Source organism: Bos taurus, chromosome 2 (assembly GCF_002263795.3).
Source record: "Bos taurus isolate L1 Dominette 01449 registration number 42190680 breed Hereford chromosome 2, ARS-UCD2.0, whole genome shotgun sequence".
Classification (NCBI taxonomy): Eukaryota; Metazoa; Chordata; class Mammalia; order Artiodactyla; family Bovidae; genus Bos; species Bos taurus.
In genome coordinates this window covers 103,600,749-103,613,784 of record NC_037329.1, presented here as the reverse complement: position 1 = coordinate 103,613,784, position 13,036 = coordinate 103,600,749, and positions in this window count along the sequence as shown.

The following is a 13,036-nucleotide window of genomic DNA, read 5'->3' as shown; positions in this document are numbered from 1 at the left end:
CTATAGAACATAAAGTAACATGTGGATGTAAAGTAACATCCTACTTGATTCTATCTTAGTAGAAAACCATCACAATGGAACTAGTTAAATAATGCGCCCAGTGCTCACAGCTGCAGATGGAGGGGTCACTGAAATGACCCTGGTAAGACTCCTCCACCATACCTGGGATTCTCTATTTCATCTGTTGAACTTCATCTACAGCTTTTTATGATGTTTACATTTTTGTGATGATCATTATCATCCTGAAAAATCCAGGACAAAAGTCTCAGGTCAGTCTTCTTTACTGACCTCTTTACTTTACTGACTTTACTGACCCTTTACTTCTTTATTGACCTCTACTTTCTAGTTTCCCTTCTTGGAACCCCGTTTTTAATGTTCTGCTTAAATCTTTGAATTCACTGGCCCTATGCCCTTGGAGCCTGAATTATCCAAATGGATGTCCAAGCTGATTAGATTAACCAGATAATGACCAAAGGCCCATTCTGCTTAAGTGGTTAAATGCTCTTCTCTCTTGGCTGTGATAAATTGAAATGCAATGCCTTCATCAATACCACTTTTATTTCCCTCTGCCTCATACTAAAAAAAAGCACATAATATTTCTCTAGAGAAGTACTGTTATTCATCTTTTTGTTAGGGTTGAAATATGTGTACAATACTGACATGCCTATAAACCAGCTTTATTTATTGCCGTGCTGACAAACTGAAGCCGCGGACAGGTAGATCTCAGCAAAAAAATTCTTGCTATGGGAACAAATTCCAGTAGGATTCCATCCTAGTAACTAGTAATGTTTAACAGACTCCAGTAACATGTATGCCTCTCCATAACTGGATCATAAACCCTTGGAGGGCAGGTGTTATGGGTTGAGTTGTGTCCCCGCCATCCAAATTCATATTCATATTGAAGTTCTTGCACTGTCCTTGTTGCTCAGTTGCTCAGTGGTGCCCGACTCTTTGGGACCCCATGGACTATAGCCTACCCAGGCTCCTCCGTCCATGGGAGTTTCCAGGCAAGAATACTGGCGTGGGTTGCCATTTCCTCCTTCAGGGGATCTTCCTGACCCAGGGATTGAACCCACATTTCCTGCATTGGAGGCAGATTCTTTACCACTGAGCCACCAGGGAAGCCCATATTGAAGCCGTACCCTCTCAGAATGTGACCTTACTTGAAAATACGGTCACTGCAAATGTAACCAGTTAAGATGAGATCATTTCGTGTTAGGGTGGGCCTTTAATCCAATATAACACGTGTCCTTAAAAAAAGGGGAGAAATTTGAACACAGACATGCATTTAGCAAGGATACCATGTGTAGATTGGAATTATGCTGCCAGAAGCCAAGGAACTTCCAGAAGCTGGGAGAGAGACCTGGAATGGATTCTTTCCCTCCCCCAAAACCTGCAGTGGAGAAGAGAATGACTACCCACTCCAGTATTCTGGCCTGGAGAATTCCATGGATTGTAGAGTCTAGGGGTTGCAAAGAGTCGGACACAACTGAGAGACTTTCACTTTCACTATAACACCTTCAGAGGGAGTGTCAGCCTGCAGACACCTTTATTTCAGACTCTGGCCCTAGAACTAAGACAATAAATTCCTGTTTTCCTAAGCTACCATCCAGTTTGTGGCACTTTGCTATGGCAGCCCCAACTAACAATACAGCAAAGATGATGGCTCTTTCATGATTGTGTGCCTCACAGGCCCTCAAGAACATTGGCTGAGCTGAAGTTGTAATCATAGACCCTAGCAGACCTAAAGCTTGAGCCATCTAGGGTGATGAGATGCCTGGAAATGGGACCTTGCAAAATTGTCTCCCAGTCTTGAGACAGGCTCTTGAGAATGTGCTGGAGTTGACCCCTGTTGCTTGCATCTAATGAAAACACAGGCACGTGGTAAGAGAATCTATGGGATTCAAGAGAACCTACAGATTCCCTACTCCACCCTGAAAGAAGACCATAAAGAAGTGTCTTAATGGACCAGATGGGAGGCTTATCTGATGGGCTGAAGCATCCACTGCAGGATGTTTCACAAGGACACCTGGGCTTGGGAAGCTCACCTCCTTCAGTTCTTGTAGATGTGTGTGTGGAATAAGATGTACCTTTTACCCCTATTAAAGGAATCGGTAACCTTTGCCTGAGTGGATCGGTGATCATATCCCTGGTTCTCTGTGACTCATGAGAAAAATTTAATGCAGCCTGTCCCAGAGGGGCCTCCCCTTAGAAGGAGCCTACTAGGCTGGGGGCTTTCCTGATGGCTCAGTGGTAAAGAATCTGCCAGCAATGCAAGAGACACCAGTTCTGTCCTTGGGTGGGGAAGATTCCCTGGAAGAGGGCATGGCAACCCACTCCAGTATTCTTGCTTGGAAAATCCCATGGAGAGAGGAGCCTGGCAGGCTACAGTCCATGAGGTCACAAAGAATTGGATAACACTAAAGCAACTGAGCATGCATGCCAGCACTATGCTGGGAAGGAAAGATTCAGGGGAATAGGGTAGACAGGACATGTTTTTTTTTGTTTTGTTTTATGAAGATATTTTCCCACTAAATATAACACAATGAGCATAAGCTCACCCCAAGAACGAGGTCATTGCCCTGTCTACTCCTACACTGAAGTTATCATCTGATTAAAGTTCCAAATTTGGTAATTTGTTGGTTGGGAGATACACTTATCTATACCGTCATGTATGAAGTTCATGAACCTTAAATATGGAGCTGGATGATCTTTTACATATGGATGGATACATTCGTGTCATTGCCCAGATCACCGCGATCTAAAACATTTCCAACACCCTAGAAGATTCCCTTGTGTTCTTCCCCACGTCTTTACACGTGTGACTTTTAATCAACCTCATTATTTTTCCTAACCCTGCAGACAAAGAATGCCTTCTGTACATGTAAGAATCTGTGGCAATTCACAAAGAAGGTGGAATGTAAACACTGGCCCAAAGCTTGTTTTGTTGCCTTTGTGTTGTCTGCATAGTCCTTAAACTGGCTGCTTGTGGGTAAAATCTGCTCTTCCAATGTAGTTTGAATGGACAGCAAAATGTCTTTTAACAATCAAACTATATTTAAAATTAAGGCATTTCACCTGAAAATCCAAATTTGAATGGGGGACAGGGTTTCTCTTTAAAAACGAGCAACTATGTGTTCCCCCTCAGAAGAAATCGCCTGGAGCTGGGAGGGGCTGCCCTCTTGACACCAGCAGAGGAAACAGGTGCTATACCGACGCAATGTCTGCGCATGCCCTCCCGCCCAGCTGTCCTCACGCATGCGCATCTCCTGATTGGGTCTTGAACCAACTACAACTGGAGAAGGTGGCAAATGAAAGTCAGACTTTTGACAGGGAGCTGTTTAACTACCCAGAGGGAAAAACTACTTCCAGTACTACCAAAATATTTTTCAAGGAAAATGGAATGGAAGTTTAAATTGATCTGCTGTTTCTTTTAACACCTTACAGTGATTTGTTTTCTGGAAACGGCTATTTATCATATGCCATTCCAACTCATTTTGCACGGACACACACACCCAGGTTGGTGCCTTACATCTGGATCTGGCTAATGTTTAATTTTTAATATGAACATTATACTGGAAGGCACTCATTTGTGGTGTGCCCACAACTTCAATTTTGTTGTATTTTTCTGCATAACTAGCTTCATTAGATTTCAAACTGAACAGTGAACTGACTCATATTTGTGACTCTTTGTGTTCCAAAGGAGAACTCAAATCACTTTGTTAGACTATGATTGGTGTTAAATATTATCTATACATATATCTGAACAGTGTCTATGAATGGCATTTGAAAGTAGGGCATGACTATTGCCTTTCATAAAACCTAGGCATTTGTGAAATAAACTTAGTTCCTCATTCAGATATAGTATAAGAGAAAAAACTACATGGAAGTTAGGTTTTAAATGAAGAGGGTCTTGACGGCTTTTCTTCTGAACAATTTCTTCTCCTTTTCTGTTTTGCACCAGCTCATAACAATTTTGTTCCAATCTGTGAGATTTGTAATGCCACCACATTCCATTTCTTCTACAGCATAAATAACCAAATGCCAGTGCGGCCTTATCATCAAGGGCTGGTGAGCAGAATTTCTTTCTGATATGACAAATTGCTGTTAAGCAACTTTTGAGTCAAAAGAGATAGTTAGCCTGTAAAGTCAATTAACAGACACAAAAAACAGAAACATTGAATCCCATGGGGGGAATAAAAGGTTCAGTTCAGTTCAGTCACTGAGTCGTGTCCAACTCTTTGCAATCCCATGAACCGCAGCACGCCAGGCTTTCCTGTTCATCACCAACTCCCGGAGTCCACCCAAACCAATGTCCATTGAGTCGGTGATGCCAAAACCCATCTCATCCTCTGTCGTTCCCTTCTCCTCCTGCCCTCAATCTTTCTCAGCATCAGGATCTTTTCAAAAGAGTCAGTTCTTCACATCAGGTGGCCAAATTATTGGAGTTTCAGCTTCAACATCAGTCTTTCCAATGAACACCCAGGACTGATCTCCTTTAGGATGGACTGGTTGGATATCCTTGCAGTCCAAGGGACTCTCCAGAGTCTTCTCCAACACCATAGTTCAAAAGCATCAACCCATCGACGCTCAGCTTTTTTTATACTCCAAATCTCGCATCCATACATGACTACTGGAAAAACCATAGCCTTGACTAGACAGACCTTTATTAACAAAGTAATGTCTCTGATTTTTAATATGCTGTCTAGGTTGGTCATAAATTTCCTTCCAAGGAGTAAGCGTCTTTTAATTTCATGGCTGCAGTCACCATCTGCAGTGATTTTGGAGCCCCCAGAAATAAAGTCTGACACTGTTTCCACTGCTTCCCCATCTATTTGCCATGAAGTGATGGGACCAGATGCCATGATCTTCGTTTTCTGAACGTTGAACTTTAAGCCAACTTTTTCACTCTCCTCTTTCACTTTCATCAAGAGGCTCTTTAGTTCCTCTTCACTTTCTGCCATAAGGGTGGTGTCATCTGCATATCTGAGGTTATTGAGATTTCTCCCAGCAATCTTAATTCCAGCTTGTGTTTCTTCCAGTCCAGCGTTTCTCATGATATACTCTGCATATAAGTTAAATAAACAGGGTGACAATATACAGCCTTGACATACTCCTTTTCCTATTTGGAACCAGTCTGTTATTCAATGTCCAGTTCTAACTGTTGCTTCCTGACCTGCATACAGGTTTCTCAAGAGACAGGTGAGGTGGTCGGTATTCCTATCTCTTTAAGAATTTTCCACAGTTTATTGTGATCCACACAGTCAAAGGCTTTGGCATAGTCAATAAAACAGAAATAGGTGTTTGCTGGAACTCTCTTGCTTTTTCGATGATCCAGTGGATGTTGGCAATTTGATCTCTGGTTCCTCTGCCTTTTCTAAAACCAGCTTGAACATCTGGAAGTTCACGAATCACATAGTGCTGAAGCCTGGCTTGGAGAATTTTGAACGTTACTTTCCATTGTGTGAGATGAGTGCAATTGTGTGGTAGTATTAGCATTCTTTGCATTGCCTTTCTTTGGGATTGGAATGAAAACTGACCTTTTCCAGTCCTGTGGCCACTGCTGAGTTTTCTAAATTTGCTGGCATATTGAGTGCAGCACTTTCACAGCATCATCTTTGAGGATTTGAAATAGCTCAACTGGAATTCCATCACCTCCACTAGCTTTGTTCGTTGTGATGCTTCTTAAGGTCCACTTGACTTCACATTCCAGAATGTCTGGCTCTAGGTGAGTGTGAGTGATCACACCATCATGATTATCTGGGTCATGAAGATGTTTTTTGTGCAGTTCTTCTGTGTATTCTTGCCACCTCTTCTTAATATCTTCTACTTGTGTTACGTCCATACCATTTTTGTCCTTTATTGAGCCCATCTTTGCATGAAATGTTCCCTTGGTATCTCTATAATTTTCTTGAAGAGATCTCTAGTCTTTCCCATTCTATTGTTTTCCTCTATTTCTTTGCATTGATCTCTGAGGAAGGCTTTCCATCTCTCCTTGCTATTCTTCAGAATTCTGCATTTAAATGGGTATATCTTTCCTTTTCTCCTTTGCTTTTCGCTTCTCTTCTTTTCACAGCTATTTGTAAGGCCTCCTCAGACAGCATTTTGCTTTTTTGCATTTCTTTTTCTTGAGGATAGTCTTGATTCCTGCCTCCTGTACAATGTCACGAACCTCTGTCTAGTTCATCAGGCACTCTGTCCATCAGATCTAGTCCATTAAATCTATTTCTCACTTCCACTGTATAGTCATAAGGGATTTGATTTAAGTCATACCTGAATGGTCTAATCATACTAAATGCCTTTCAGAATTTATTTAACTGTATTTGAAGTTTTTCTTTCATATACATGCACACACGTAAATATACATATACACAGACTGGCTTTAAGTTCTATGAAATGCTCCATGTTCTTTTAATATAGCCTGAAAAACCTTTGCTAAGTTAGTTTAAAATACAACCATTGTTATCAAATTCTTAAGTTCAGTTCACTTCAGTCGCTCAGTCATGTCCGACTCTTTGCGACCCCATGAATCGCAGCATGCCAGGCCGCCCTGTCCATCACCAATTCCTGGAGTTCACCCAAACTCATGTCCATCAGGTCGGTGATGCCATCCAGCCATCTCATCCTCTGTCGTCCCCTTCTCCTCCTGCCCCCAATCCCTCCCAGCATCAGAGTCTTTTCCAATGAGTCAACTCTTCGCATGAGATGGCCAAAGTACTGGAGTTTCAGCTTTAGCATCAGTCCTTCCAATGAACACCCAGGACTGATGTCCTTCAGAATGGACTGGTTGGATCTCCTTGCGGTCCAAGGAACTCGCAAGAGTCTTTTCTCCAACACCACAGTTCAAAAGCATCAATTCTTCAGCGCTCAGCTTTCTTCACAGTCCAACTCTCACATCTATACATGACCACAGGAAAAACCATAGCCTTGACTAGATGAACCTTTGTTGGCAAAGTAATATCTCTGCTTTTGAATATGCTATCTAGGTTGGTTATAACTTTCCTTCCAAGGAGAAAGCGTCTTTTAATTTCATGGCTGCAATCACCATCTGCAGTGATTTTGGAGCCCCCAAAATAAAGTCTGACACTGTTTCCACTGTTTCCCCATCTATTTCCCATGAAGTGATGGGACCAGATGCCATGATCTTCGTTTTCTGAATGTTGAGCTTTAAGCCAACTTTTTCACTCTCCTCTTTCACTTTCATCAAGAGGCTTTTTAGTTTCTCTTTGGTGTCTGCCGGTAGTTTCCCTGGTGGCTCAGACGGTAAAGCGTCTGTCTGCAATGCAGGAGACCCGGATTTGATCCCTGGTTTGGGAAGATCCCCTGGAGAAGAAAATGGCAGCCCATGCCAGTATTCTTGCCTAGAAAATCCCATGTACGGCAGAGCCTGGTAGGCTACCGTCCATGGGGTCACAAAGAGTCGGACACGCCTGAGCAACTTCACTTCAGTTCACTTTCACTGTCTGCCATGAGGGTGGTGTCATCTGCATATCTGAGGTTATTGATATTTCTCCCAGCAATCTTAATTCCAGCTTTGCTTCTTCCAGTCCAGCGTTTCTCATGATGTACTCAGCATAGAAGTTAAATAAGCAGGGTGACAATATACAGCCTTGACATACTCCTTTTCCTATTTAGAACCAGTCTGTTGTTCCATGTCAAGTTCTAACTGTTGCTTCCTGACCTGCATACAGGTTTTTCAGGAGGCAGGTCAGGTGGTCTGGTATTTCCTTCTCTTTCAGAATTTTCTGCAGTGTTACTACACCTTAATATGACATTTTTATCAAATCTTTAAGACTAGTTTTAAATCTGATTTTGAACCTATTCATCCTCTAGATTTAGAAAGAGAGAAGGTCACCAGTGCGACTCATGCTAAGGTCAATAATCCTAGACCCTAAAGGTAGAGTCATTTATCACTGGTTCTGCCAAACCAAAGGGTCCTTCCTCTGAATGATGCCAGAAGCCTCAGACACGTCTATCAGATCTCTGCTTTTCATCCCACCCTAGTATGGCTTTCACAGTAAGAACATCCTGCTGCCTCTCCAGCCTCCTTTTCCTCTGCTCCTCTTTACAGCAAAGCTCTGGTAAGTTTCTCAAACTGTCTCCAACTTTTCTCTTCCTCTTGAACTTAATGCTACTAAATTTCCATCCTGACCTACTGCAATGAAAGGGTTCTCAAATTCTATGGTGCAAAGTCTTCTAACTACTGTTTGGTACCATTCCCTTCTGGAATTACTTTTCTCAACTCCCAGCCACCAAATTATTCTATTTTTCCTCGCATTACACTGGCCACTCCTTCTCAGGTTCCTCATCTTCTGAATCACCAAGCAGGGCTCAGTCTTCACACCTGTGGGTGTCCTGTCCTATGTCCTCAGGCCCATCTCTCTGTTTCTCTGCCTAAGGACTTTCTCCAGTTCCTTGGACCTCAAGCAGTTAGGGACTTAACCCCTCAGAAGAATTCTTCAGCTTATGAAGACAGGAATTTCAGAATAGATACTATGGATTCCCACTACTTGGCAGGAAAATTAGGAAATGTGTTCTATACGGTCCCTCAGAGAATCCCGGGTAGAACTGAACTCCAATCTCAATTGTCCTCGATGGTTCAGCTGAGTTCAATTCATTCGCTCGGTTATGTCCGACTCTTTGCAACCCCATGAACTGCAGCACGCCAGGCCTCCCTGTCCATCACCAACTCCCAGAGTTTACTCAAAACTCATGTCCATTGAGTCAGTGATGTCATCCAACCATCTCATCCTCTGTTGTCCCCTTCTCCTCCTGCCCTCAATCTATCCCAGCATCAAGGTCTTTTCAAATGAGTCAGTTCTTCGCATCAGGTGGCCAAATTATTGGAGTTTCAGCTTCAACATCAGTCCTTCCAATGAATATTCAGGACTGACTTCCTTTAGGATGGACTGGTTGGATCACCCTGTAGTCCAAGGGACTCTTAACAGTCATTTCCAACAGCACAGTTCAAAAGCATCAATTCTTTGGGGCTCAGCTTTCTTTATAGTCCAACTTTCACATCCATACATGACTACTGGAAAAACCATAGCTTTGACTAGATGGACCCTTGTTAGCAAAGTATGTCTCTGCTTTTTAATATGCTGTCTAGGTTGGTCATAACTTTTATTCCAAGGAGTAAGCATCTTTTAATTTCATGGCTGCAGTCACCATCTGCAGTGATTTTGGAGCCCAGAAAAATAAAGTCTGACATTGTTTCACTGTTTCCCCATCTATTTGCCTTGAAGTGATGGGACCAGATGCCATGATCTTCGTTTTCTGAATGTTGAGCTTTAAGCCAACTTTTCACTCTCCTCTTTCACTTTCATCAAGAGGCTCTTTAGTTCCTCTTCACTTTCTGCCATAAGGGTGGTGTCATCTGCATATCTGATGTTATTGATATTTCTCCCAGCAATCTTGATTCCTTGATAAAGCTTGTGCTTTATCCAGCCCAGCATTTCTCATGATGTACTCTGTATATAAGTTATATAAGCAGGGTGACAATATACAGCCTTGACATACTCCTTTTCCTATTTGGAATCACTCTGTTATTCCATGTTCAGTTCTAACTGTTGCTTCCTGACCTGCATACAGATTTCTCAGGAGGCAGATCAGGTGGTCTGGTACTCATCTCTTGAAAAATTTTCCACAGTTTGTTGTGATCTACACAGTCGAAGGCTTTGGCATAGTCAATAAAGCAGAAGTAGATGTTTTTCTGGAACTCTCTTGCTTTTTCTATGATCCAGTGGATGTTGGCAATTTGATCTCTGGTTCCTCTGCCTTTTCTAAATCTGGCTTGAACATCTGGTAGTTCATGGTTCACATACTGTTGAAGCCTGGCTTGGAGAATTTTGAGCATTACTTTACTAGTGTGTGAGAGGAGTGCAATTGTGCAGTAGTTTGAGCACTCTTCAGCATTGCCTTTCTTTGGGATTGGAATAAATTGACCTTTTCCAGTCCTGTGGCCACTGTTGAGTTTCCTAAATTTGCTGGCATACTGAGTGCGGCACTTTCAGAGCATCATCTTTTAGGTAACAGTGGTTACCAGCTTATAAATACACTCTTATTCCTTTAATTGTTTTTTTTCTCCTTATCCCCATCTTTCAAGTTACTCAGGTTCAACCTGGGAGTCATCCCTATTCTTATGCTTTTCTATCACATCATACATCTAGTTTCTCAAGACACCTCTACCTTTACAATCTATCCAGAAATTAACTGTTTTGTTTTTACCTATTTCACCACTACTGCCCTGGTCCCATCTCCATTGTTCTTCACCTTCATTATCAGAAGAGGCTCCTAGCTGGTCTCCAGCTTCCATATTGACCTTTTACAACCTGTTGATGATTCAGCAGACAGGACGATCCTGTTGAAACCAAGTCATAAGATGTCCCTTCTCTATAGAAATCTGCCAGAAGTCTCCCATCACATGCTTAGAATGGCCCACCTCCCCTCACCTGGTTCCTGCATGCTTCTGCGCTCATCCCCTACACCATTCTTTCACTCTGCTTCGACCACGTTGACTCTTTATTACACCTGGAAGAGAACAAGCACACTCACCTCTCCTATACAAAGAGGCTATAATTTCATGAGAACTTAGTTGTAGCTATGATGTGTGTGCTGTGTGTGTTGGGGTCGATATATAGTATCAATTTCTTACTTTGGGTCATAGTTTCAAAAAAATTATAAAAATGCTTGCCTGGACATTCACTTGAATCAGATCACCCTTGCTGGTGAAGGATTGAAAATTCCCTGAATTTATGTTTCAATATTCTCTGCAGTAATTTAATGGACATGAGTTTGAGCAAACTCTGGGAGATAGAGGACAGGGAAGCCTGGCATGCTGCAGTTCATAGGGTCACAAAGAGTCAGACATGACTTAGTGACTGAACAACAATAACACAGCAACCTATCCAATATCTGTAATCTTATTGTACACCAATCTAAGTGTTTCAATTTCTGAGGCATGAGGTTATAATTAATTAGGCTGTTTAGATTACTGGACATGGTACATTTCTCTTGGAGTCTTTATTTATTGGGTAAAAGAACTTTACAAATAATTTCTCCCAAACCATGTAACAATTTAGCATCTTTCATCACTAAGAAAGTAGGCATACACTAACATAAAGGTATGGCCATCTGGAGAGCTAGTAGCACATATTAATTGAAGACATACAGGAGGGAATAACTTTCTTAATTAGAAAAAAACATACAAAAACTCAAGTAATATTTAAAACTTTCTATTTTGAGTAGTGCCTTGAAATAAGGAAATTTATTTTATTTTCTCTATGTGATTTTATTTAATTCCCTGTCAGAAGTTACTTGTCATTTTCTTGATGGTATCTTTAGAGATGGCACAATAAATATTGCACAGAAAACTCCCAACAACAACAAAAAAAAGGGGACAGAATATAAGGATGATGAGCAATGTTAGAAAGAAGGCCAAGCCTAGAGATTAGATGTGGGTTGAGTATCATGAGAAAAAAAAAAAAAGCAAAACCTGCTAGAGATCAGAATGAGAACAGAGATGGGAAGATGGAGTAGGAAGGAGGTGATTAAATATTCTGAAGGGTGATTTTTGTACCATCTTGGAGTTCAGTTGATATAAATAAATGTGAGAGCCTTCAGTGATTATTATCATCATTACTGTACTCATCTAGGAAATTATAGCTTATTTGGCACTTTATTCTTCACATTAATGATGTGAAGTTTCATGACAACCCGCTAAGAAAATAAAGATGAAGATGATAAATCAGCTTGCGGTACTTAAAAGCCTAATGAAATACAAACACTTCCCAACAGAAGATGACTCAATGACACAGAATTGGCAGTTGTTTGTTGTTAGATCATTCGTTTTTACTGGCTTTTGTCCGATTTTAAGAAGGCATCTGGAGACCCCTCCTTTCTCCCATGATCTGCTTGGATTCATTTAAAGAGACCTGGACTTAAGTCATCAGTTGGAAAAATAGAGTAGAAGCACCCTTCAATAGCTTAACTAATCTTTTCCAGTGGGTTTTAAATTACAGTTTTATTTAAAATACAGATGCGGCTCACTGAAGCAGCTTTCTTTTGCTCTAAGAAAAAGTGAGAAGAGAAGCCCGCATATTTCAAACTCAGGTTAGGGGTGCACAACCAGATTTGTAATGACAACATCACCATGCTTTAAGTGGGGTGAAGAAAACCTTATCTTTGAGTAAATGCGGAAGTCTTTACTGGCATCCAGAAAATGAAAGTGTTGGAAATTCCTGCTGGTGCTTCTCAAGCTGAGAATATCTTCCATGGGAGACACCTTGTCTGCTTTTTCAAATTTGTTTTTTTCTACTTCTTTTTGTTTTTTAAATCACACTTTGTCTGATGGGGATTTTCCTCTAGAAGCTGGCCCTCAGTGGATCAGCAATGACTTTAACTCCACACAGACAGGGGCTCTGGCATTCAAGTAAAACTACTTTAACAAATGAACTAGATACATCTTGTGCCAACTGTGGCCCTAAAATTTAGTTTTTTAAAGTTTTACTATCAAAAAAGTAGACTATGCCATAAATGATTTAATTCATTCAACAACCCTGCAAATGCTAAGTTATTCAAGCAACACTTTTCACTGAATCCTATCAGGCACTTTACTGGACACTCAGAATATGGTAATAAACAAGACAGGTCCTTCAAAGAACCTGTATATCAGAAAGGTAGTTCAGCAAGTTATAGTTATAGTTAAACCAAACAAATGAAATGATTGTAAATGATAATATGTGGTATGAGACAGGAAAGTCATAAGGGAGGTCAGGTAATTTTATCTCTTACCTATGAAGTTCTTGACTTAATGTGAAGTGTGTGCAAAGGTCCTGAGGTGGAAAAATAGCTCCGTATATTTAAAGAGCTTAAAGAAGACCTGTGAAGTTGAAGTAGAAACAGCAAGTATGAAATTGTTCAGAGATAACTATTGTTTTTATTTTAGGCAAATGACCTGGCATTTGTTGATAGATGTTGTTGCTGTTGTTCAGTCATTAAGTCATGTCCAACTCTTTGTGACCCCACGGACTGCAGC